Below are 25,618 nucleotides of genomic sequence, written 5' to 3'. Positions count from 1 at the left end.
GAACGTGTCCTGCCACCACCTGCAGCAGAATCGCTCGTCGTCCGCCTGAGAGCAGGGGCGCCGGCACACGCAGCTGCCCAAGGCCTCCACCGCCCTGCAGCACCTCAGCCAGCAGCCACGGGACACCTGCGCATGGACGCATTGGGCGGCTTCTACGCGTACGTCTGGGCATTCATCTTCTGTGTCCACCCGCTGTCCTCGATCCCCTGCTGCCCTGGCTGCAGCGGGAGCTGGGGCAGCTGGTGGAGGATGCCCAGGCAGTGCCGGCAGTGCAGAGCCTCGTCATCTCCAGCCTGCGCTTCTCTGGGCTGGATGAGGAGGCTCTGATCCAGCTGCTGCAGCCCTCCCTGGGCCGGCGCACGAGGAGCTTCGTCCACCAGCTCATCGACACCATCGTGCGCCGGAGCAGCGAGGAGGCCCGACACCGCATGGGCCTTGGGAACGCCCGTGCTGCCGGGGACCGAGAGGGGAGCCCCGAGGCTGCTCCCAGCCCCGCTGCCTCCCGAGGGAGGTCTCCTGCCCCCGGACCAGAACTCCGCGGGGGTCCCGGCAGCTCCCCCAGTGCCCCCGTTGGCACCCGTGGGGAGGAAGAAGAGCCACAGGAGGCTGTGCCCGGGTCCTCCACGCCCAGCCACGGCAGCCAGCGCTGCCCTGGGAGGCCCCGACGAGCTGCAAAGAGGAGGGCTGGCAGCCCCGAGGACCCCTGCCAGCCCCTCTAGAAGCCGCCCCGCCATCGGTGACACTGGGAGGGGGCCTCAGGGGCCGGACAACACACAGCCAGGCTGGCAGCTGGGGCTCGTGCAATCCCCAAGAGATCCGGGATCCAGCCCCATTATTGTTCTTGTCTTGTTCTTGCTCTTGTTCTTGTTCTTGCTCTTGTTCTTGCTCTTGCTCTTGTTCTTGTTATTACTATTGTTGTTGTTCTTGGTATGGTTGTTGTTGTTATTATTCAGTAAATTAAAGAAAAGCAGGAAAACTGCAGCAGAAGTGTCAGTGTTACTGGCAATTCAGGTGGCGTTGCTATCCCCACCCGTGCTGCTTTCTCCCACTTTTCCCAACACGCAGCCAGTCTGGCAGCTGGGGCTCGGGCCAATCCCCAAGAGATCTGGGATCCAGCCCCTTCAGTATTATTGTTATTGTTTCTGATATTGTCATTGTTATTGTTATTTTGTTGTTATTGTTATTTTGTTATTATTTTTGTCGTTGTTGTTGTGTTGTTTGTTCTTGTTGTTGTTTTTATTGTTACTATTATTCAGTATATTAAGGAAAAGCTCAAGCACTGTGTCACATGGACCTCCTTTCTCCTCTTTATAAAATATGGGTGCAATCTCCCAGTATTTCCCAATCTCCACGCAATATCCCAATATCTCCCATGCAATATCCTAATATCTCCCAATCTCCATGGACTTCACCTGACTTCCATCACTGTTCAGATATGACGGATAATGGCTTGGCAAATACAGCAGCCAGTTCCCTCAGGACTCTGGGATGCATCTTGTCAGGTCTCAGAGACTTCTGTACATTCAGGTTCCTCATCAGGAATGTTCAAGTTTGAAACCGTTACCCCTTGCCCTATCACTACCATCCCTGACGAAGTCTCTCTCCAGCATCCTCGTAGGACCCCTTCAGACACTGGAAGGTTGCTATGAGTTCTCCACGCAGCTTCCCTTCTCCAGGCCGAACAGCCCCAACTTTTTCAGCCTGTTTTCAGACAGGAGGTGCTCAAGCCCCCTTATCATCCTCGTGGCCCTCCTCTGGACTTGCTCCAACAGCTCCATGTCCTTCTTATGTTGAGGACACCAGAACCGTACACAATAGTCCAAATGAGGTCTCATGAGAGCAGAGAAGAGGTGCAGGATCACGTCCTTTGACCTGCTGGTCACGCTCTTTTTGATGCAGCCCAGGATATGGTTGGTTTCTGGGCTGCAAGCGCACACTGCCAGCTCATGTTAAGTTTCTCATCAACCAACACCCCCAAGTCCTTCTTCCATTATAGTGGTAGGGACTTTGCTTCCCCTGTCTCTGCCTTGAGGTCCATCCACTCGAGAGTGTGGGAGGAGAGGCTGCCAGTGAAGACTCAGGCAAAAATGTTGTTGAGTTTCTCCGCCTTCTCCTCGTCCGTCATTACCAGTTTGCCAGTCGTGTTCATCAAGGGGGGTTCACTTTCCTTGACTTTCCTTTTCTGGTTCACATTCCTACAGAAGTCCTTCTTATTATTCTTTGCATCCCTTGTCCAGTACAGCTCCAACTGTGCTTTGGCCTTCTTGACCTTATCCTGCCACAAGCAGGCCGCATCCCTATACTCTTTCTTAGACCTGTCCCTGCTTCCACTGCCTGTGGATTTCCTTCTTGCCCTTGAGTTTGACCGTCAGGTCTTGACTCAGCCCTGCCAGTCCCTTGCCTTCCTTTCCTGATTCTTATACCTGGGTATCAAGAGCTCTTGTGCTCTACGAACCCTTAAAGATCTGTCAGCTTTACCCTCTGTCTGAGGGCAGTTTCCCAGGGGGTTCTGTTGACTAACTCCTTCAACAGCTGGAACATTACTTCCTAAAATTCAGTGTCCAGACTTTATTCTTTGCCTGTCGCATGTCTCTCAGGACTGCACATGCCACCAGGGCGTGATCACTCAGCCCAGGCTGTCTCCAATCTTGATGCCTCTGATTTCCTCACTTGCTTTGGCAAGATCCAATACCCGCTCTGATAGAGCAGTCTATGACCTGGCTTAATTATCTCAATTTAAACACTAGAGGGCACCAATGAATTCACTCATCAGCAGATTTGGTAATAGCAAGAGAAGGTATTTTTTCAGCGTGTAATATTTCACCGAGGTATTTCTTGCTGTATTGTGGTGGTCAGTATTTTAAGGGATTCAAAAGAAAATTGATAAAATGCAATGAATCCAATAAGCAGTGGTGAAGCTCTGCAGCTTTTGACTCTGAAAATATTCAGACAAATGATGCCTAAGCAAAAGTTATGCTTTCTCTCATTGAGTCTTCCCTAAGCAGCTGCTTGGAAGCCACATTAGGAGGCAGACTCTCAGGTAAGACAAACCTTTGGGATGTCCTAGCTTAATAAATAAATGTTCCTGACACTAAGCATACAACACCACATTTAACAATAACCTGTTACCAACACGTAAAAACTGTACAACCAAGACATTTGCGAAACCAAGACATTTTTAATGTAAGTGGCTGAACAGCAGAGCTCAAAGGATTGTAGTGAACGGGGCTACATCTGGCTGGAGACTGGTCACCAGTGGTGTTCCTCAGGCTTCAGTTCTAAGGGCAAGTTCTGTTCAATATACTTATCACGGATGTGGATGCAGGAGTCAAATGCACCATTAGCAAGTTTGCTGAAGATTCTAAATGTGGAGGTGCTGTTTACTCTCTCGAGGGACAAGAGGCCTTGCAGAGGGATCTGGATAGACTGGAGCATTGGGCAATCAAATGGGGTGAAATTTAGCAAGTCCAAAAGATTCTGCACATAGGACTGGGTAATGCCAGGCTCAAATATAGACTAGAAGAGGAGTGGCTGGAGAGCAGCCCTGCAGGAAGGGATCTGGGGGTGCCGATCGGCAGCACGCTCTGCGTGAGTCAGCAGCATGCCCAAGAGGGCAAACCCCGTCCTGGGGTGCATCAGACACAGCATCACCAGCCGGTCAGCAGAGGTGATTCTGCCGCTGTGTTCAGTGTTGGTGCAGCCTCACCTGGAGCACTGTGGGCAGTGCTGGGACCCACCATTTAAAAAGGATGTGAAGGTCCTTGCATGTGTCCAGAGGAGGCAACAGAGCTGGTGACAAGGCTGGAAGGAACGTCCTGGGAGGAGCGGCTGAGGGCTCTGGTCTTGTCTAGTTTGGAGAGAGGCTGAGGGGTGACCTCCTTGATCTCCTACAGCTTCCTGAGGAGGGGAAGTGGAGAGGGAGGTGCTGAGCTCTGCTCCCTGGTACCCAGTGACAGGACATGTGGGAATAGTTCAAAGCTGCACTAGGGGAGATTTAAACTGAACACTAGGAAGCATTTTTTTACCAAGAGGGAGGTCAAACACTGCATCTGGCTTCCTAGAGAGGTGGTCAATGCCCCAAGCCTGTCAGTGTTTAATAAGTGTTCGGACAATGCCCTTAACAACAGGCTTTAACTTTTGGTCAGCCCTGAAGTGGTCAGGAAGTTGGACTAGACAATCATTGTAGTTCCCTTCCAACTTGAACTATTCTGTTCTATTTGTCACATACTGAGAATTCCCTAAGATATGCTAATAGTGTAAAACATGCAAAAAGAGAGAGATTTTAAAAACATTTAATATTAATCTAGCTCTATTCATCTTGCAACAAAAGGATTTTACCAATGGTACCAGTAAGAGCACAGTCAAATTAATGCTGAGTGATTCATTTTAAAACTCCCATCTGAGCTGTCTGTATCACTTCATGGTTAGTAATGGTTAATAATTATCTTTGGTGGCTTCTACGTCTAACCAGATTTACAGGAGTGTATACAGAACTATTCTGAAAGGAAACATGAATGAAAGTGTCATTACAGGTCAGAGTGTAAATTATAAAGTAGGCTCCGACTATTAAATCTAATACATTTGTATTTTTTTAAATTTTGGTTTTTATCCTTGTGATATTTCATTTCACATAGTGTTCAGGTACTTTGATTTAATAAAGTCTGTCTAAAGGAGTGAAAATCCAAGAAATTAGTCTGGTGGTGTCATAGCCCACATAAGCGTGTGGCTTAAAATTCAACAGTTCAACTACTGCTGTAAATTGTTTCATGTTACTGCTGGTATGCTTTCAAAAGCTCTTTGAAAACCAACATCTTGCACCTATGAAAAAAACCAAACTGTATTATACTGATTTTGAGTCCATGCTGAATGGCCAAATGGCAAAGGGACAGCTTGTATAACAAAATTGTGCAATTTATGAATATAGTGACCATTACGCAAATTGATGTTCTTGTTTCTCCACCCTGAAAATACCGTAATAGAACTACACAATTTCAGCACATTCAACACAGATGCGACAGCTACTGCAGAATTAGAGATAAAATAGGTGACGCAACTTGGAAAAATGACAGCTAAAAGAAGAGGGGTATGATTAAGGGCTATGAAATTATGGGTGGTACATGGAAAATTAACATGGAATGACTGCTCAAGATTTCTTTTATTACAAAAAAAAGAGATCAAATTAAGTTATCAGGCAGAAGTCTTTATAAAGACAAAATTTTCCATATAGTGAATAATTAAATTATGACTGCCACAGGATTCTCTGAACATAAACAGTATAAATGGAATTTAAATAGCAATTAGACAAAATAATGGAAGAAACAAAAGATCAAGTAAAAGCCTATAAACACAGAGACACATTTATAAATTCCATTCACAAGTCACATATTGCCTGGAGCTAGAAGGACACATCAAAGGAAACACCACTATGTCCCTGCCTTGCTTGCAAACTCTTCCTCTAAGCAGCTGCTTTCGGACATTGGCAAGGACAGGATTCTGGGCTCAATGGACTTTTGGACTGACCTGGTACAACATAAAGGTAATTCTTTCATATTTTCATACATCTGCCCATGCAGTTTATAGAATGAACATCAATGAGTTAAGCTCATTTCTCAAGATGAAAGAGGAACAACAAAAATAGTTTTAACCATACATGCATCTCTAATCAGTTCTCAGGATATATATAATTATACATTTTAAAAATTTTAGACAAAACAAATTACAAAACAGAAGCAGGCAACATGGCTTACTTTAAAAAATAAGGTTTGATTTTTTTTCTTATGAAACTTTTCAATATTCTTTAAATTTGAGACTTAATGTGTTTGTCAGTGAAAACTTTTTTGCTTCTTTGAGGAGATAAGTCAAGCAGAATGAAGTAATCCATGCAACATTTCCTTTTGATTTCTTCACTAATGTCAGAATTCCTTCCATGTTTAATAACTTATGATAAATAAATAACAAGTGTCTCCAACTTAAGAATTATGTTTTTTGTGGCTTTTCATGTCTTGGGACATGTTTTGAATAAAAAGTGTTCTAAAATGAAAGAAGGCATTTAGATGCATTTGCTGGAAGTCTGTAGTAAGCCTGCTGTGAATTAATCACCATCTGTTCCAAAGACAGTTGCATCTCTCTTTAGGAGCAATCACCAATCCCTGTTATTGCCTATTTTAAATTGTAAGTTTTCTATTATTGATTTACAAAGCTTATGTGTCACAGCTACCCTTCAGGAATGGAAATAGTGGTTGATATGCACTGCTTCAGATTGGACATCTCTGCAGAAGCTTATCGCAGACTATTTACAATAATTTGCAACTCTAACGAACTGTAGTACGAAGCTGTTATTATGGTAAATATGAAGTTGTTATTACTGTATACTTTACTATGCACACATAAAAAGCAATGAGTAATTCACACACATACTGTGAATTACTCATTCTTTTTATGATGATCAACTATTTTTAGATGAGGTTATAAAGAAAAAGTAAAGTTTGCTTACTATCTGTTTCAGCCAGTTCCCACCTTGATTTATTTTGCTATTTTGTGAACTCATCTTCATAGAATACAGAAATCATTTAGCCGAAGCCACACAGAGCTCAGAAACGCTGTTCCACAGGAAATTCTGAACTTGGCCCAGATGTGTTGCAATTATTTTTACATCTACCTTTAAAGAAGTTAATTTGGAAAAAAATGTCCTGAAAATATTTCTAAAAAATGAAATTCACGCTGTAACTTTAAACACAGCTGAAAGTGACTATCAAATGTGCCAAAATAATTCTGCAAATTGCCAGAAATCAGGTCAAGAATACCTGAACTTCCAGACAGCCTTCTAATTGAAAACAGAACTATAACCATGCTTCACAACAGCCGGTATCTTTAGAATACTAGCTTGAGACAGGATTCACAGGTTTCAAATCTACTATGCCATAGAGCTTTCATCCTCCAGCACAAATGTCCCACCTGGGCTAAAGCAAGGTGTGGAACTCAGGCCCAACCATTACTACTGTTGCAAAACTGGAGAGAATCCATTATTCTGCAAAAATATAGAGAAGCAAAGTCTACAACTAGAAGGTATTATCTTGATAAAAATCCAGTTTGGTCATAGAAGCAGCATGGACTGTCATAGCTGAAGCAGTAACTCAGGCTGTCTGGTAATATCAAGCGGATAAGGGTCTAAGATGTGTTTGAGAGGGAGACACTATTTCTCTGTGGAATGTTATAGGCGTTAGTGATATCCTATGTTACATAAAGATGCCTAATATGCTAAACGGAGCTAAAAATCTCATTATTTTTAGATTTTAAAGATCTAATGGTATGGTGAGAAATGTTTTATGTTCTATATCCTAGATCTGGTATCTAACAAAAAGCTCCTGGATATGCATTTAAACAACTTGTTCTAATTTCAATCCAAATTACTTTTATATGGCTTTTATAAGAGCAAGTAGTGACAGGACAAGGGGAAATTGCTTTAAACTGACAAAGGGCAGATTTAGATCAACTATTAGGAAGAAATTCCTCACTGTGAAGGTACTGAGCCACTGGCACAGGTTGCTTAACAGAGATGTGGCTGCTCCACCCCTGGCAGTGTTCAAGGTCAGGCTGGATGGGGCTTGAAGCAACCTGGTCTAGTGGAAGGTGTCCCTGCCTATGGCAGGGGGGTTGCAACTAGATGATCTTAAGGTCCCTTCCAACCCAAACCATTCTATGGTTCTATGACTTTCAATGCCATTTATGCAGATGTATTGAAGCCACTGATAGCCAATGGGAACAATATTAAACTGATAAATAAGCTACTCATTAATGATGAAGAGCCAGACTTTACCCATCCTTATATTAAGGATGATTTAATTAATCCTGGTTTGTCACCTTACAGTTTAAATGAAGTCTAAAAATTAGAAAACTTACTACAATCAAAGCAGGATTCAAAAGTATACAAAATCCCATGAAGCTGCCATCACTGAATGAAAAAAAGATCATGCTTCTGGGGAAGAAATTAAAATGGTACACAAAGAGTGGTGGTGTTCCTTTTGTGGTCTCATGCGTCCCTGACATAACTTGTCATCCCACATGACAGATATCTGTATGTGAAGAAGCGCAAAGTAACACACAGGATGCCTGTAATTTAGCCTGAAAGAAATTAAAATTATGCAACAATTACACCCAAGACACACAATTAGGACATAAACAGACCAAATGAGATCTCTACTCAATCATATTTTGAAGGCAAATAGTCAGGTAACTATCAAACTTGAAAAATTGAATCTTCTGCCTGGCTTTAGTTCTGTTAATAGGAGAGAGAGGAGCATATTTCCACTCTCTAACAGAATTGGTAGTACTTGGTTAGCCATGTGGTAAGGAATAAATTGTCATAATGAAGAAATAAAGCAGCAGGTAAAGGGTACCACTACTGGAGTGAGTCCACTGAGGAGCCACAAAGACAATTAAGGGATTGCAGTGTCTGAATACAAGGAGAGGCTGAGAAAGCTGGGACTGTTCAGCCCAGCTGGAGAAGAGAAAGCTCAGGGGGATGTTATCAATGGGTATAATTATCAGCGGGGTGGGGACAACAGATTAAAGTAGATGGAGTCAGACAGGTGCCCACTAACAGGACAAGACACAATAGGGAAAAACTGAAATACAAGAAATGCTCTTTAAACAGAAGAAAAAACTTCTGTAAGGGTGACTGAACACTAGAACAACCCAGAGAAGTTACAGAGTCTCCGTCCTTGGCCATATTCAAATCCCGAATGGACCCTGTACTGGGCAGCCTGCTTTAGCTAACCTCTGAGCAGGGAGGTGGGACTAGACAACCCCTAGAGGTCCCTTCCAACCTCAACTATTCAATGATTCTACCATTTAGTTCATGTCATAAATTCCTCTAAACAGGCACCTTACTGTCTTGTATATTAATAAAGTATAATGCGACAATCTACAGAAAATTCCAATGACTGATTAAGTTACACTCTGAACTGATCCAGAGGCTTTCTATCATGTTTTCCTATTAGGACACTTGGAAAAGGAGGGTTTCCTTTCTCTGATATGCTTTTTTTCAAAGACTGTAGAATTATCACCACCTGCAAAACATTAACTGAAAAAACATCTGCTTTCTGTGAGCGAATCTAAAAAAAAATAAACTGAAAGCTTTCTAATAAAAATGCTGTCTATCATTATAACCTGAAGTCTGACAAGTTACCCAGTTCTTTCATGGCTGGTGCCTCTAAAAACTACTCCCTGTTGTACAGCCGTTTGTTGAAGTTTCTGAAGTCTGTTTTGTCTTGCCAGTGTTATGCTCCTTGCTCACAGTTCAAAGACATGACATGCAAAGCACAGCATTTTTATGATATTAATAATTATCATTATTATTTTTTCTTGCCCTGTGACAGACACTTCCCAGAAAATGAATCACAGGAACACACAGGCTTGCCTTTACCCCACTGATAGTCTTCATGCCTAATATGGCCCATTTCCTTTTTGCCCTGTTGGTTATTTTGTGGTACAGAAAGAGCAGCTTCTTCTGTTCATGAAATCAATTCCCATATCATCTGGAGAACTCAGAACCCAGTACAGCCTTCTCCCATAAGCCACTGCCATCTGCACAAACGAAATACAGACTGGAGCAACACAATGTACAGTTGTTTTGCTCCTTCCCTAGGATGGAACCATAAAAGAGGTTGAAAAGCCCATTCACTCCTCCCTCCCTAGGCCCTGGCTGGTGCCAAGTTCAGCACACCTGAATTAGTGTGTATCCTAACCATCGCCTTGGACTATCACACTTTGTTCAAGAAGGTTCCACAGTCTTACACTGAGGCTATGCTTGATTGACACATTTTTTTCTGAGAAGCAGAGATCCCTACTCACTTGCATAGCAAAATTCTTCAAGCTTTATTATCACATTTTTATTAGGGCTTTTCTACCTTTGACAGATGATTATGTTATCCTGCTCATATGAATGAAGAAGAAAACTTTTTTCAGCTTGTTATTTTGGCCCTGAAACAATCTTCTGGGCAGTTTTTCATTGACATTTTTCTTCTTCTTCTCTAGAAAATACAAGCCATTGTACTCTTTCTCTCTCCCCAAGACTCTTTTGGGCCCACAGCCCTATCTACTGTTTCCTGTTTTTACTGAGATACTGCTTCAGTATTCCATCAACTACCTTCTCCCGAAATATCCCTGGTGCTTATAAATCACACTCTAAACCAGTCTTCACTAGGCTATCTAAAAAAAAAATGGTAATTCAGTTCGTACTTTGCTCATCATACAGACCAACAGTATCTCAATGTCCCCTTGTACTTGTGTGATAGTAACTACTGTCACTTGTTTCATATTGTTAGACTTCTTACAAAAATTCATGCAGTGGACTCCTGGTCCGTTAATGAGGCTTACTGGCATTAAAATAATGTTGTTATTACTTTATGACATAATGTAATTAGGTAATAATAGTTATGAAAACTATTAATATAGAGATATTTCTTTAAGCTATTCATCTTGCTAAAATACAAAAAAAAAATTACAATATCATAGAGCAATAAATTAAAATGCAGACTTTCAGTAATAAGCAAATGGAATGTCCTCTATGCCTATAATCACTGAGAAATACTAGCTTTTTCCAGAAGGTGGTGCTTTTGTGCCACTAAAGTCGACAGAGTCCTCCAATTTCAGGGCAAGTTTCTCAGATGGTAGAACAAAACATAAAACAATGATTCATTATTTCTGTTTTTCATTTTGAAAAGATTAAATGAATTGCCAAGATAAGGAACCAGTATCTTTCTTTCACAGGAGATGAATTCTCCAAGTTTTTTAAACGGGGCATTCATTGAAATATGTTTTTAGTGCTGTCAAGTACTAGTCCATGCACAAAACAATAAGAAATAATTTATAGCTTTTCTACAAGAAGAAAATTGTAAGGTGTTGTAAGAATTGGATTATTTACATTTGTACTAGTAAACACCTAACAGGAAGCTGCAGTTTCAATAACTCGTTTTTACTATTTTGGATTAAGAGAATGTTTTTTAAAGCCAAAAAATGAAGATATAGTCTCAAAAATCAGCTTAGAAGGGGTTCTCCGAAATTAAACTGTGAGGTGTAGGAGTGTAATAAAGATCTACAAAGAAGCCAATTTCTTTTAAACAATTTCTTTCCAACAATTTCTTTTCATTTACGCAGTATCTTTTACCCCACAGGAACACAAAAATTATTTTAGAGGCTTTGGTATCTAATATTTAGAATTTCAGAAGTTCTATTTAGAAGGCTGATGTGGAGATGTGAAGATTGTATCCTCTCCTGCTACCAGCTGCCTGTAAGGTCTTGAAAATGACCTGTCTCGGCCTGAAACTTTGCTTAAGACTGTGTTAAATAAACGGCCTCATTCTCTGGTTTGAAACACAGGACCAGTTTGAAACACTGGTTTGAAGCACAAGAGACCAGGAGTTGCTGTTCTGTTACGTCTGTGCCTCCACAGATTCACTGCTAGCCCAGAGCACAGCATCCCCAGCGGCAGCCAAACTATTGTGGTATCTAAAATGGCATGATGCATGGCAGTGCTACGGTCACCATAGTTTGTCTTAGACATATGCCTGGTTCTTGCTCCATAAGCATGCAGCATTCACTGCAGACCTCTGCGTCTTGCTCAAATTATTTGTTGAGTAAGGTCATTTAGTTGAGTTGATAGATGGGATGGTAACTCCGTGATGAATCAGGCAGATAACTCTGCAGTCTTGGTAGGATAATGTCTGACTGTTGCTTTTGCTCCATGATGTGACCGTTATTCTGTGAACCTGAATTAATCTAAAGCTTAAAAAAACCCCCAAACAACACAATCCCAGAGTGTCTGCAAAATAAACAGCACTTCCAGCCCTATATTATTTGTTGCATATGCATGAGCAATGCAGGGAGTTATTTTCAAACCTGGTTTGGTAGAAGGACAAAGTACAAAAAGAACATGCTGCATGAGGAAGAAAAATTGCACCTACCAGAGTTGTCTTCACGTTGTTTGTGGAACCAACTCTACCTCTTTTGGTAGAGCTTAAATGACTTAACATGCGAATTACATCTACCTAGACCTTGCCCCTTCCTTGTTAGGAGGTTCTTTTCCTTCTCTTTCAGCTCTTCCCTATAGAGCTTAGAAACATCTGTCTTGCATAGTTGCAGTGGTGCAGTGTTTGACCCCCTTGAAAGAATGACATAATACTCCCTACAGAAGGAGCCAGTCTCAACAGCTGCTCCAGATTTTTTTTGCCTGACTTCTTGAGGAAACAAGGCTTATAAGAGATCACACTCTCTTTATCCAAGTCTTTGTGAGCCAAAGATTCTCCTGTTTAGGGTTTCCAGCATCTCACACAATACAAATTTCAACTGAACCTTTTCCCGCAGCAAAGACATTCCTAATATTTTTCTCTCATTTTCTGGTGTCTGATAAGGGCTGATCTGAAAGCATAACCTCAGCATGATTCAGTTAAAGCTACTCAACCAGTGCATACAGGAAACCAGGCTTCACTAAGTCCAGCATTCACTGAAATACTTCCTGTTCCACGGAATCACTCCAGTATCCCTGGCAAGGATGTAGTGGCACTGCCTCTCATCCTGCCCCTTCCACCTGAAAGTTCTTGAATAACAGACTGTAAGCATTTCTTTCACAAAGCTTCCCAGTATGTGGCCTGCATGTTCACTCTCTTTCGTCACAGCTACTTGATCTACCAATATAATGGGACTGTAGCATTTGTTCCCCTTTAAAAACTTGAACTGGCAGAAATGCACTTTTCAGTGAAGGCTTCTAAGGGAAGTTTCTGCTCAGCCTCAGCCAGCAGAGCTGAAACCCCAGGCCAAGGGGCTGGCACGAGACATTGTGGGATGGCTGTTGAAGAGTTGTTAAATACAAGAGCAAAGGTGTGTCTATACTGGATGTGGAGTTACTCAGCCCACACAGAGCTGAGGACTTGCTGCCTCACATGGGGAGACATACCGGGGTCCTTTCTAAGGAAGGATCTGAACCACAGATCTTGATTTTTGCAAGAGTACGGACAGACTGCTGACTAAACCAAAATCCCAACCTCCCCTTAAACACAGCATTTTACAAAATAAGGTCTTTTCTATCCTCATTGATACTCAGTAGACAAAATAGCTTAAAGCATTAATATACACCCTCTCCTTTCTTTAACTGTAAATCTTTTGCAGGATTCTTTCATCAGTAGTTCTGAGAGGCTTGACAGTGGTATACATACCTGCAGCAGTACCATGAAGGTTGCAAGACTACCCTGGCTTGGACAGTTCTGGATCCCAGTTTGCCAAACACCTACTTCATATGTTTAAACACATCTTTATATAATTTTGACTTACTTTTAACTCCTGATAACACTACATTTACCTAGTAATCTTATGGTTCTTTTTCATCTTCAAGCACTCTGCATGCATTAACTAATATAATCCTCTTAATCCTCTTAATTAATCACTTCATTACTTCTTGTTATTCCACAAAATGTTAAGGACCGCACTGAAAAGTTGCTACTAAGACTTTCTTACTGCATACAAAATAATGGAAGAGTCTTTGAGAAAAGGTTGTCATTGCAAAGGAATCAGCGGAATTATAAAAAAAAGCCTAATACTTACGAAACACTGGTGACATATGCTTTTAAAAGCTCACTGTTGTATGTGCATCATCTTTTATACAATACTTCAGTATTGAAAAGCATTGCATGTTGAAGAAATAGGTTCATTCTCTAACCTAATATATAATTTATTTTATTCAGAGGTAACACAGATAAATATGTAGTAAAACCAGAGAAAGGACTAGTTAATCAGGACAGGCAAAGTTACAGGTTTTTCTGAAATTATAAAGAGCTCAGACAAAACGGGTTAACCTTTTAAAAATAAACAGAAGATTTGATGCAGGAGACTTCTTTGAGAACAAAAGGATTTTCAGAGAAGTCACGTATAAAAATAACCAAAGCTAATTCTAAGAAAAGTTTGAAAGCTGAGAAAAAAACCCCTGCCTATCCTAATAATGCTGTTTAAAGTGCTGTCACTGGGAATGTTAACTTTCTTTTGATAATAAAACTTGGATCAGACTGGAAAATGAAATGCTTGAATTTTAAGGACTGAGTCAATCTTCAGAATATTTTCTGCAATTATGGTTTCCCTGTAATTCTTTCTTGAACTTTATTCTGAGTAATCTTCACATGAGTGCACTGCATCTTAAATCATTAAGGGGTTTTTTTTCCCACCTTGTTTTGAATGGACCAAGGACTTGCTCCAATAGAGCAACTGCTGTACTCTAAATCAGTAGTTCTCAAACTATTGTTTGCAGTCATCCACAGGGAGCTGGCTTGTCACATGATGCTGGCTGTAACCTTGTAAACAGAAATAAAAGACACTAAAAAGATGTATTAAACGCTTTGCCATGACATGGCCTCAGCAAATAAAACTGAAGTGATCATGCAGTGCTCTAAGAGAATTTTGAGTTTTCTTCGACAAATCTTGGATGTTGGGTGTGATTTTGCGCACTTCTAAACATCAACTGCTTCCTTGGAGTATCAGAACTACTTACCACAGAGAAATCTGTTAAGAGAGTAACAGTGAAGAGCGGTGAAAAAAGAGAGGAAGGCAAAATAAAAACAATACACTTCAGGATGGTAGATTCCAGTAAACTCAGGGAAACGTTAGTTAAGAATTTACGGGAGGCAAGTTCATAGGGAAAAGGAGTTAAAGAGACCTGGCAATTCCTCAAAGAAATGGTATTGAGGCACAAGTACAAACTGGCCCAATGCAGAGGAAGGATGGAAAAGGTAGAAAGAGACCAATCTGGCTAAGTCATGAGCTTGTTATTAGCCCTAAACACAGGAAGAGAACACAGAGAAAGTGGAAATTAGGTTAGACTGCTAGGGAAAGTATTTTTCAGAGGACACAGAACTCAGGCCAAGGTACAAACAGCTGCAATTAGAAGGAAAACCAAGAGTAACAAGAAACAAATATCTAATTAATAATTATATTACTAAGAAGAGGAAGGACAACTGTCCCAAGTGACAGCCTCATGAACAGCGTATGGACGCTCTGTCTTGACTCTCCTAACACAGAGTGGGTGCATAATTTGTTGGAAAATCATATCTAGAGTATACTTATGTTTACCTGTCAAAATGGAAGGAAGTATTGAGTGGTGCCATAATTTGAATGAAGCTCAGCAGGCATGAATAAAAGTACTATATGAAAGCAGGAGTAGTAATCAATCACCTGTACAAATACCGCACATGGAACAGCTGGCTAAGGAGGAAGTAGGGGTAAATCACAAGCTGAATATGGCCCAGGATTGGCTTGCTGTTACAGAAGCAGCAAAGCTTAGGCTAGGTTACATAAATAGCCTACCTACCACAAAACAAGTGAACTAATCTGTCTAGTCCAATTAACACTGATAAAAACACAGGGTACGCAGAATAGGGTATCCAGTTTGGGGCACTGCCCTTCAAGACTTAGATCCACTGGGCAGACTTAAGAGAGCACCAGGATATTCAGACATCTAGAAAGCAGAAACTAAATAAAATACAACCAAAAGAAAATTGAAATGTGGTAACAGTCAAGAATATAAACATTACTGTAAACAGAATGTTTTTCTCTGTATGTGCATGCAAGTGCTATCAGCTGACCCATGTGCACCTATGCACTATAATTCCCAAATCTTAAGACACATTCCTATGGTTCCCATTAGACATTAGAAGTGTTGTAGCAGACAAACTAAAGTTTGTCTAAAGCAGTGTTCAAGCTTTCATTACTATAATGAAAGTATCATACTATATACACTTATACCTTCATACTCGGCTCCAACTCAACCATCCTGTTCCTCAGCTGAAGCAAAGTGTAATACACACACAAATACTGCTCCCAAATTCGTATTTATTTAAAGTTTCTTCACTTTCCTTTCAAGGCAACACATCACCAAAAACTTAGCAAAGCTCTTCTTTCCAGCTGCCTTTCACATTCCTCTCCCCTACACAGCAGACTCTAAAAATGTCAGCTTTTACCTATAGTAACCTCTCTTACACATACTGGGAAAGCTCTCTTGAAACGTCTCTGAAAGAAATAAAGAGTGCTGGTTTCCTGATGACTCTGCAAGACCTAATTTCACAAATAAGCTGGTGCATCTAAAACAGAGACAAAAAAATTGGGAAAATTCACAGCAGACCAACTATGAAAATCCTCATGCTTAAAATTTTACTGTGGAATGTGAGAATGGAAAATTTGTGGCTACCTCAATTTACAGTTTTTTGAAATCAGGTTTCTCCACTGGCCTAAGACATTGAATAATCAGATTTCACGCAAACATAAAGCACTTTACAAGTACCAGATAAGCTGCTTTTACTACATATTTTTCTTTACTTTTCCTGAAGTTGTTTTACAAGGCATTAAAACAACTCAAACAAAACACCTCTTCAAGTAGCTCACCTGTGCAAGGCAAAGCATGTTACGGTTGAAGGCTATGCCTCCCATTTTGTATCTCAGCGTGCAAATCTCACCGAGTCTCTTTTCAAGAACAGTTCTTAGCGTTGAGGGTTTTTTTCCTGACAAGGTAATGAGAGAGAAATCCAGATCTAAGAGACATCACTCTTGCAACCATGAGAGCTGAATTACTTTCGTTTCCTGAACAGCTAGCCTGAAAAAGATACAGTCATCGATACATTACACAGAGGATGCACAGAAAGAATTCTTCGAAAGAAATTGAGATTCACTACTGTTTCAAAATCCTATAGTCAGAAAGGGTTCATATTTCATAAAGTCAGCAAGAGAATTAATACAAAGTAACTCATATTGTGTTTTGCCCGTTCAGACTAGTATCTTTCCTCCCTGAAATGCCAATCCTAGAATCTGAAATGGATTTGGAAACTGTTTAGAAAAATTATTTTTTTTTACTGTTATTCAATTTATTGTCCTGATGATAAGAAACTGAGATTCTCCGATCTCCTCTGCTACCACATTTTGAATGGTTAGTTAACAGATATCCAACCAAGTGCTACAGAAGAATTTGAGATTTCAAATAGTATATAAACTACTACTTTTTCTGCTGTCACCAGCAGATAAAAAAAATTCAGCCTCTCACAATATATAACTGCAAAAGCACATATAAGGGCACGTACGCATGGGTGCAATCACATAGGTACTAGAGCATGACAGAGCCCTATTTACTGCATGAATGCATACTGTGTTCTTGAGGACAAGGGGTTTTAACTACTTACAGGCAATACCTACATAACAAGCTAATGAGTTAGATGGAGTAGTTCTGTATTTAGGACATAGGTATGAAAACTTGATTAAGGATGCAAAAATCAATCACTGAAGAATTAGTGGCACATTCCTGATCCAAAAGGTTTTTGAGTTCTTGTAGTATGAAGTGAGAAAAAGATAGCTTCTTCTAGTGTAATCTGGCAACAGGTAACCTGCCACTCCTACAAGAAACTCCAGCCCAAGACACCTGAAGTTGGGAAAAACTCTGGGTATTGAAAAAGAAGATTTAATAAAGTTTTAACATAAATGTGGGGTAAATTTATTAGTAACAATTATGTAACAGGCACAGACAGCCACACACAATTTCTGCAGATTGGCAAAAATAGTAAAGAAACTTTGTGCTATTCTGGCAGTTAAAGTACTATTAAAATAGACAAAAGTATCATCTTTAATTTTAAAAATAGGGAAGTATCCCTAACATAAACTTGTTCAGTAAGTAGCAAGTAGACAACTGAATTTTTATGGTGACACTTACATTCTGACTGGATAAGGCATAATCTATTTTTTTTCAATTTAGACCAGCGGTACTTTTATCATGCAGCGATCTGCGTAATGCAGTGTTCACATTTTTTGTGAGGGATTTTACTGTCTTTTCTTCTTCATTTCAATGTGCTTCCTTTCTCAGAGTGCTGTTCTCTCATGGTGAATCACTTGCAAGTACCCTGGCAATGCTACATCTTGCAACCAAATGAAGGGTTTTTCTCTCTCCCTTGTTTTGGGGGTCTCTAATTTGCATTTGGTGCAAATGGGATGGCAGTTACTGTGTGCTCAACTTATTTTTTTCAGGGCACATTTACTGATTGCCCAAGGAAAGGGTAAAATCACATACCTGCTACTAAGCAGGTCCTGATAAAATAAGATCTTGTTCTCCTTCAGACATGAGAAAAAAGCTGTAGCCATTTCTAGTCAAAGGTAATTGAAGAGAATAGCAGGAATTTTGAAGTTTAATCCAGGATGATCACAGTAACAGCACCAGTTGCAGTGTGCTGGTCATGTTTCTGTCCTTAGAGTGACCCTGCATGGCTCCCATTCCCTGTCTCGGCACCAATGCAGACAGTCCCCTGAGGATGGACACTCCCTAATCCACCTTCAGGATGCTAGAAGGATTAAATAATAGATGTAAGATTTATTTACAGGTAACTGGGATGCTACAGTGTTACATTTCTGTGCCACGTGGTTCAGAAGGTCTTACAAAACACTAGATGATAAGGCTGGTAACGAAAGAAGGCAATTTCAGTAATTTAGCTGAAAAGGTAGGAAATAGTTTTTTGAGATGAAATCAATGTTCCTGTGAAATCAACTGATTCAGTGACATCAGCTTTTCACTCCAGAAAGGTAACTTCATTTGTTTGTAAAGGTAGCTCTAGTGTTTGTAAGGATTGAGTAAGAATATAAACTTGAGTTGTACTATTATTTAGAATTTTTCCTATACTGATGAATGAATACACACACTACTCCTTTAGGACAGAAGTCTTACTCATTAAGCACATTTTTGAGGAAAAGAAACACTTCCTTTTATCAACAGAATTCTCATATACAAGTATTTCTCTTCAACTGTACTTGTACCACCACAACAAGCACAGCAAGTCTCCGAGCTGAAAAGAACTGAGTGTTGGTAGATGTAACATTTGCTTGCCTTTTCCATTTTCCAGCCTTCCATTTATGACCACTGCTGGAGACAAGAGTTTGATGGACACTTTTGGTGTGGCGCAGAATGGTCATTCTCATATTCTGATGTGGTGATCCTTCCTATTCAGGAATGATTGATGTGATTAGGTGCAGCTTAGCAGATGGAAACTGCACTGCGATATGCTAATCTTTTATTCCACTCAGGCGATGTTGCCTTAGTTGTGTTAAGTTACACTACTCTCAAATCCTGATCTGTAAAAATGCAGATTTTATATCTGGGAGGCTTAAATCAATTTGTGTCAGAATCATAAAAACAGAGGCCCATCTAGTGGTTGCTTCTACTGTAATTCCACATGTCAAACCTAACTTGCTATGGGAACATGAGAGTCTGTCTACATAACTGGTAAGTAAAAAAGTCTTGTACTATAAGACAAGTGTTGATTTATTTTATCGGCTCCTTGGGGTGTCATCTTTGCAATGCACTTGTGCACAACTGAGAATAAGGTAGAAAAATAGCTACAAATAAAGATGGGAGAAATTACAAATTAATCCTAAGTAAAAAGATCTGAGAAGTTCCCAAATGCATGGCTTAGATACTCACCTTTTTCTAAAGAGATCTCTGAGGTTATCTGCTCCGTTCATCTACAGAGTAATTGGAGTAAAGCTAAGATGCATCTGTAGGTGTACAAAGTTATCTGCAAAAAACATTAAACACTGTCCAAATCAGAGATGCTTAAAAAATGTAAATTAAAGAGCGTAACATGGGAAACAGAAGACTACTAGAAGCTTTAGAAAGGTTAAGTATTGTGAAAGGAATATAGTCACAATGCCTGGATTACTGGTGGGTTTAGGAAAATATTTTCCAGTGCAAAAGGAGCATATTGTTCCATCTCCTGATTAGCATCCCTAAAACTTGAACACCACAAGCCATAAGAGGAAGTATCTGAAGGGTCCTACAGTAGCGCAGATCCTGTCTTTGTCTTGCATACTAGCGTGAGACTTTCACCATTTCTCTGAATGGTGTATTTGAACTGCTTTCATTGCAAGCATTTGCTGCCCCCAAGAGTCGACAGCTCAGTTCCCATGGTGCCGTGTATTTTCTTAAAACATGTTTCATATGTACAGTATCACGTTTCTGTGGTTGCTATAGTAATGAAAGTACTGGTCTTTTACAACATTGCAAAGTAAAACACACGCATATAAACCATGAAGAATAAATACCAGAGTTTCAAGTTCATTTCTGAGGGGATTTTGGTTACTGATGTGTACTTTCTAATATTAACATGAAACTGAAGTAATATAATCAAAATAACCTCTTTATCTAGACAACAGAAGTTCTGCCAATCTGATTTGTGCATCTGCACAAACGTATACTTGAATGTGCATATTTGTTAAACATGTGCCAGTAACTGATCAGAAAACAAGTATTTCGTAGTTGTACATTTTTCCTTTACAATATACTCATACCATTACTTTCTAATGCATATCTTTATTAGTGATTTTATTGAAAAATGGCAATGTGGCTATTTGTGTCCAAAGCTAGAATGGAATGCAATCCTTGTACTATAAAAATAGTATATTGAAGCTTAAATGCCCCACCCAATCTCATGTAGTGAGGGAGCAGAGCGCCCCTCACCTACAGAGAAGAGAACCAACTGGGATACTGTATTTTGCAAGAAACCCAAAGATCAAAGGCAGCAAGAAAACAAAGGACAGGGACACTGACAAAACAGAAGTGCAAACTCTAAATAACAAAACAACTTCTATTCAGGGAAAAAAACAAACCTAATCCACTGTGCAAGTGATTCAGCATCTCACACACATATATGGTTATATACCTTCTATATAAACACACAGAAGCACATGTAAACACAGTCCTATACACACAAAGTATAACTGCAGCATGCACCTAATGAAGAATGAGAAAAAGTAGCAACATAGCCAAATGAGGGAACAGATAGGAAATGAGCTGTGAGTGTGCAGTGATACAGCTAAAAACCTAATACTTTTTGAATTGCTTATGCCGAAGTAATGGGAATGTTGCTCACAGCAGCAATCCTAGAAATTATTTAGCACATACTACATAAAGTGCTGTCTTACTTTCCTTGTGTTTCTCTGGCATTTATTAATATATTATCTAAGTTGTTCTCTCTTGTTAATTTGACTTTTATGACACTCATATGAAATGAAGGGGGGATATATCACTTTACAGATGAAGTGATTGAGTAGATACTCACTAATTGTAGGCAATTACTCTGAGGCGTGCACTATTTCCTAGACTTTCTCTGAAAGCAGATGAGAAACAATGAACAACAAAAAGCACCCAACTTTCGTAATGGGGTTTCTCTTTCTTTTTTCCTTTTTTTTTTTCACTTTGTTCTTGTTTGTTCTTTTGCAGTTCTTAAACCAAGAATTTTAGACATATGGCACAGCAACTGTACTAAAGGAGTAACTCACATCATTAGCAATTAGATTTCTTCCTTTTGACATGCAGCCCATGCCCCCACCATTACTCGTAAAATCAGCTGATACACTAAATAATAAGTGAAATACACTGAACGAACTGCTACAGTTAAGGGATACCTTCTCAATGATTGCACTTTTTTCACCTCCCCTCTGTGCTATGGGCTACACTGTCCTTCCACTTACTTCATTTTGGAATTGGCACTTGTTGGACCCCTTAAATGGTCACTTTAGTCTGCCAATGTTGCTCAAGACAAAGTTGGGCAGGTTTCTACTGAACATAATACATTACTGCAGCTAAGGGTAGCATTATCAGTGATAAGGCAGGACAGAGAATAACATACCCTATGCAGGAAGAGGAAGGGGGAAGAGCAGGCAGGTAGTGGAGATTAGGGGATGTGGCAAAGATGATCTCCATTTTGGTTTGCTCACTCTTGTAAGGAACTGCTGCCTAAATCTTATATCTGTTTACCTCAGCATTTTCCAGCCTCATTTCTTATCAGTTCCCTGCCCATAATGTTGTGCCACGTGTGTGTCTCCACACTCTCTCTTCCTGCCCCTGCTAATTTGGTACTCCATTCCCCTTGCTCATCTGCCCCTCACAAGTGTTGACTTGGCTACCCATACTGCCCCTGCCTAGTTCAGTCCTTGTCTCCGATGCACTCCAGCCAGGCATCTCCTGCCTCTGCACTGCCTGCACAACTGAGTGCACAACAGACCCTGCTGCTCCCAGCATCTGCTTGCCTGCAACTCAGCTAGCAGCAACTATGCTTACAGAGGTTCTGCACCTTAGCTATGAGCACGCACAGCTGTTTTCAGAGTGACATATACAGGCTGGCCAGCATCAAGAACTGACAGACGATGATTCCATCTATCTTCAGATTAACGTGCTGAACTCTTAGTAAGTCTTGGAGCATACTCCAAGTGAGATAATTCACAGTACAACTTGGTATATGGGGGTGAAGCTCCATGGGAATAGCTATAAGCATGCTCTGCCAAACTGCAAATACCATAGTAAAGAGATAGCAGACTTTTCACAGAAAAGTTTGATAAATATCTTTTTTAATTTGAAAGAGGAAAGGCTTCTTCCACCTGAATGGAAGCATTACATACAAAAACATTCCTCCAAATATTCAATTTATAACAGACATTCAGCCTGAAATGGGAGCAAAGGCTTGATAATGCTATATGCAACCAAAGGTAGATTCTTAATAAAAATGTCAGTCAATTTTCATAAAGGAAAAGGCTACCAGGCCTACCTGTAATTATTGTTGTATACATTACAGCTGCAAGGTTGTCTGTTTTCCTGCAAGTTGTTATACAAGTTACAGCCTATTTCTTGCAAGTCCAAGGAAGTGGGCCTCATAGAATTATCTGATAGGAAAAAATTCCATAGGAATTAGTTTAGACAGGGCATCCACACAAATTAAAAAAAAAAAAAAAACACCTTAGCAACTATGATGTTTTAAGAAACTGTCAAATACACAGAAAAAGTCAAGATTAATAGCATTTGTAATGGGGAAATATGATATCTGCGCAAACAAGGAGTTTTCATAATTACAGAATTCTGAAAGGCTTGAAATAAAAGAATATTAGTTAACGGCATTATTCCAAGTCGTAAGTAATGCAGTCAGACAATGACTAAAAAGATTACGTTAACTACTCTGAAAGCTGCAAAAGCTTTTAGCGTAGGTACTCAAAAGGCTTGTTTTGATACTACAAAAATCTAGCCTAAAACAATTTATATAGCATACTGAGACAGCAACAACTTTACAGTTAGACCTCCTTAAAAACAGACCTTCCTCCCATTTTTATTAGCTGACCTTTGATATGATCTGGAAAACCAGCCTAGCTATGTGAAAGGTTACCTCTCTTTTGGCCTTGTTGCTAATAAAGTTTGTTCATTCTTACAGTCTGAGTTTATGAAAACCACAGAACTGGAGAATAATTACCGTATTTTGTAATAACCATAAATAGACAATTCCCCTCACAAATCTCTGAAGCTTTGGATCACGTGAGTGGAAGCAAAATGAAGTAAGGCCAATACTGACTGATCGTGAAAATCTTTGCCAAATGGTTTTCACTCCTGGATCTTTTTTTCCTTTACAGCAGACCTTTACATCAGCATGGCATGAAGTCAACCTGTGCAATTAAGTGAACAGCTGATCCTTTGGTTCACTGGACAAACAGGAAAGAGACCATTTTGGATGAATCAAAATATCCTGTTGGCTAAAATAAAATGCTACCCCTTGCTGTCAAGTGTTTGACCTTTTTTCCGTTTAATGCAGAAAAGTGAGGTATTTCAAAACAGTAACAAAAATAGTAAATACACTTTTAAAAATCTGTATTTTTTTTGAAATTACTTCTTGAGTTGGACAAGTTTCACCTGAGATTACTTTTTCAGAGGACAGTTTATTTTCTAAACTTTCCCCACGTCTATCCATTTGATCACCTTAAGCCTTGGTTAAGCTGATCTGAAAATTTACACATTTAAATTAATTTTATTTGGAAAAGTATTAACCAGTAATTTCTTCTGCAGCCTTAAGAACTCACCTGTTTAAAGCAATAAATGGAGTAAACGCAGCCCAAAACAGAAAAAGAAAACAAGAAAATCCCCAAATATACCAAGTTGCTGTTAAAACTTTTGTTACATTGATTACCTTGGTTCTGCATATCTCTAAACAAATGCACGATGAATGAAGAAAGCTAACAAAGATCAACAGCAGTAGCGACTGCTTCTGAAAAGTAGCCAGCACTATATGGCTGAACTAGATTTTTCTGGCGACAAAATGAAAACTGTATCCATGAAATGCTGTTGGTCATGAACTTGATCAAAAAATGTAATCTAAGCTAGTCTAGTATTTTACCTGTGAAAGTGACAGACATGCTCACTTGTACTACACGCCATTAGCAGAGAAAATACTATTATCCACTGTGGCCAGATTGAATTCATATTAAAAAAAAAAAAAAAATAGAATGAGATTCTTTGAATGTTGCTGGGGTTTTTATTTTTTAAACAGAGCTTTTAAGAAGTCTCGTTTTGGTGAATATGATCACACTACATCAAGCAACTCCTTGCTCAGAAATCCAAGCTTGTCTTTCCAGCTAGCACACAGAAAAAAATCTCTTATGCTCCCTGCTTGCTTGTATCACAGAATGCGTGTTTCCACCATCCCCCTGCTCTTTAGATACTTTTAATGCGTACACATACCTGCGTCCTCACCCTCCCTTTCATAAATCTTGTACAAGACACAGCAAGTACCCAAAGTCTCAGATAGTGATCTATAAACAACTTAACATTTAAATACTGAAAGGGCACTCAGTCATCATCCTTCATCTGCCCAATAAATAGCTCGCATTACAAAGCTCAGCATCACTGAAGAACAGCAAGGGAAGCTGGAGTCTGTACTGCATGTTAGCAGCATTTATGCTTCAAAAGTTGCTGACAAACCTTTTTTTCCTAACCGGGGAAACCAGAGTGGCCTTGTTTGCAGATGAATCTAAGTAATTCCTCAGGTTTTGTATTTGGATGACATCTCGGTTTAGCTGCCAGTCAAGGAACAGTAAATGTCCTTGTTTCCACATTTTGACTGAGTAGGTGGCAACAACATACCTTACAGCTTGAGTGAAGTCTGAAACCTCCCCAGATAAAAGATACACTTACTAGCAACCGTTCAACAGCTAACATAATGTATTTCATTTTTCCACTAATGAACTAAAAGCAGAATCCCATCTGCACATTTGACTGTGTCTGAAGAAATCAGTCACAAAAAATACCTGACAGTAACACAGCTCAAGCTGATCGAAGAAATTAAATTGCTTGCCCAACCAAACTAACTTGCTGAGACAGGGAGACTCAGAGGGGCAGGGAACATCGAGGGAGAAAACAAGAGACCACTGAAAGAGAGCCACTAGTCTTCCAATCTGAGACCAAACTGCTGTTTGAAACTCAACTGACATCGTGGAGACTAAATGGGTTTGGACACCACCAGAGTTCTGCAGGATACCTTCAGCAAGGTATAGTGTGATGCAAAAGGAAAACCCAGGCAGGGCAACGCAGTGGTCCTGGCTGTCGATAGACACAAGGTGGACGGGCCTGGAGAACCTCCCCGCCGCCATTACCCCTCAGCGGCTCCGGCAGCCTTCCAATGCCCCTGCTGGGTTTACCCGGCAACCGCAGACGAGCTGGAGAATAGCTGGTTCTGATTGGCTCAAATTCCTGCATGGCCTGCCGATTGGCTGCTGCCACGCTCGCAGCCTGCCCTTCGGG

The sequence above is a fragment of the Strigops habroptila genome, chromosome Z, assembly GCF_004027225.2.
Source record: "Strigops habroptila isolate Jane chromosome Z, bStrHab1.2.pri, whole genome shotgun sequence".
NCBI classification, from domain to species: Eukaryota; Metazoa; Chordata; class Aves; order Psittaciformes; family Psittacidae; genus Strigops; species Strigops habroptila.
The sequence above is the reverse complement of the archived record's forward strand: the minus strand, read 5'-3'. Positions refer to the sequence as shown.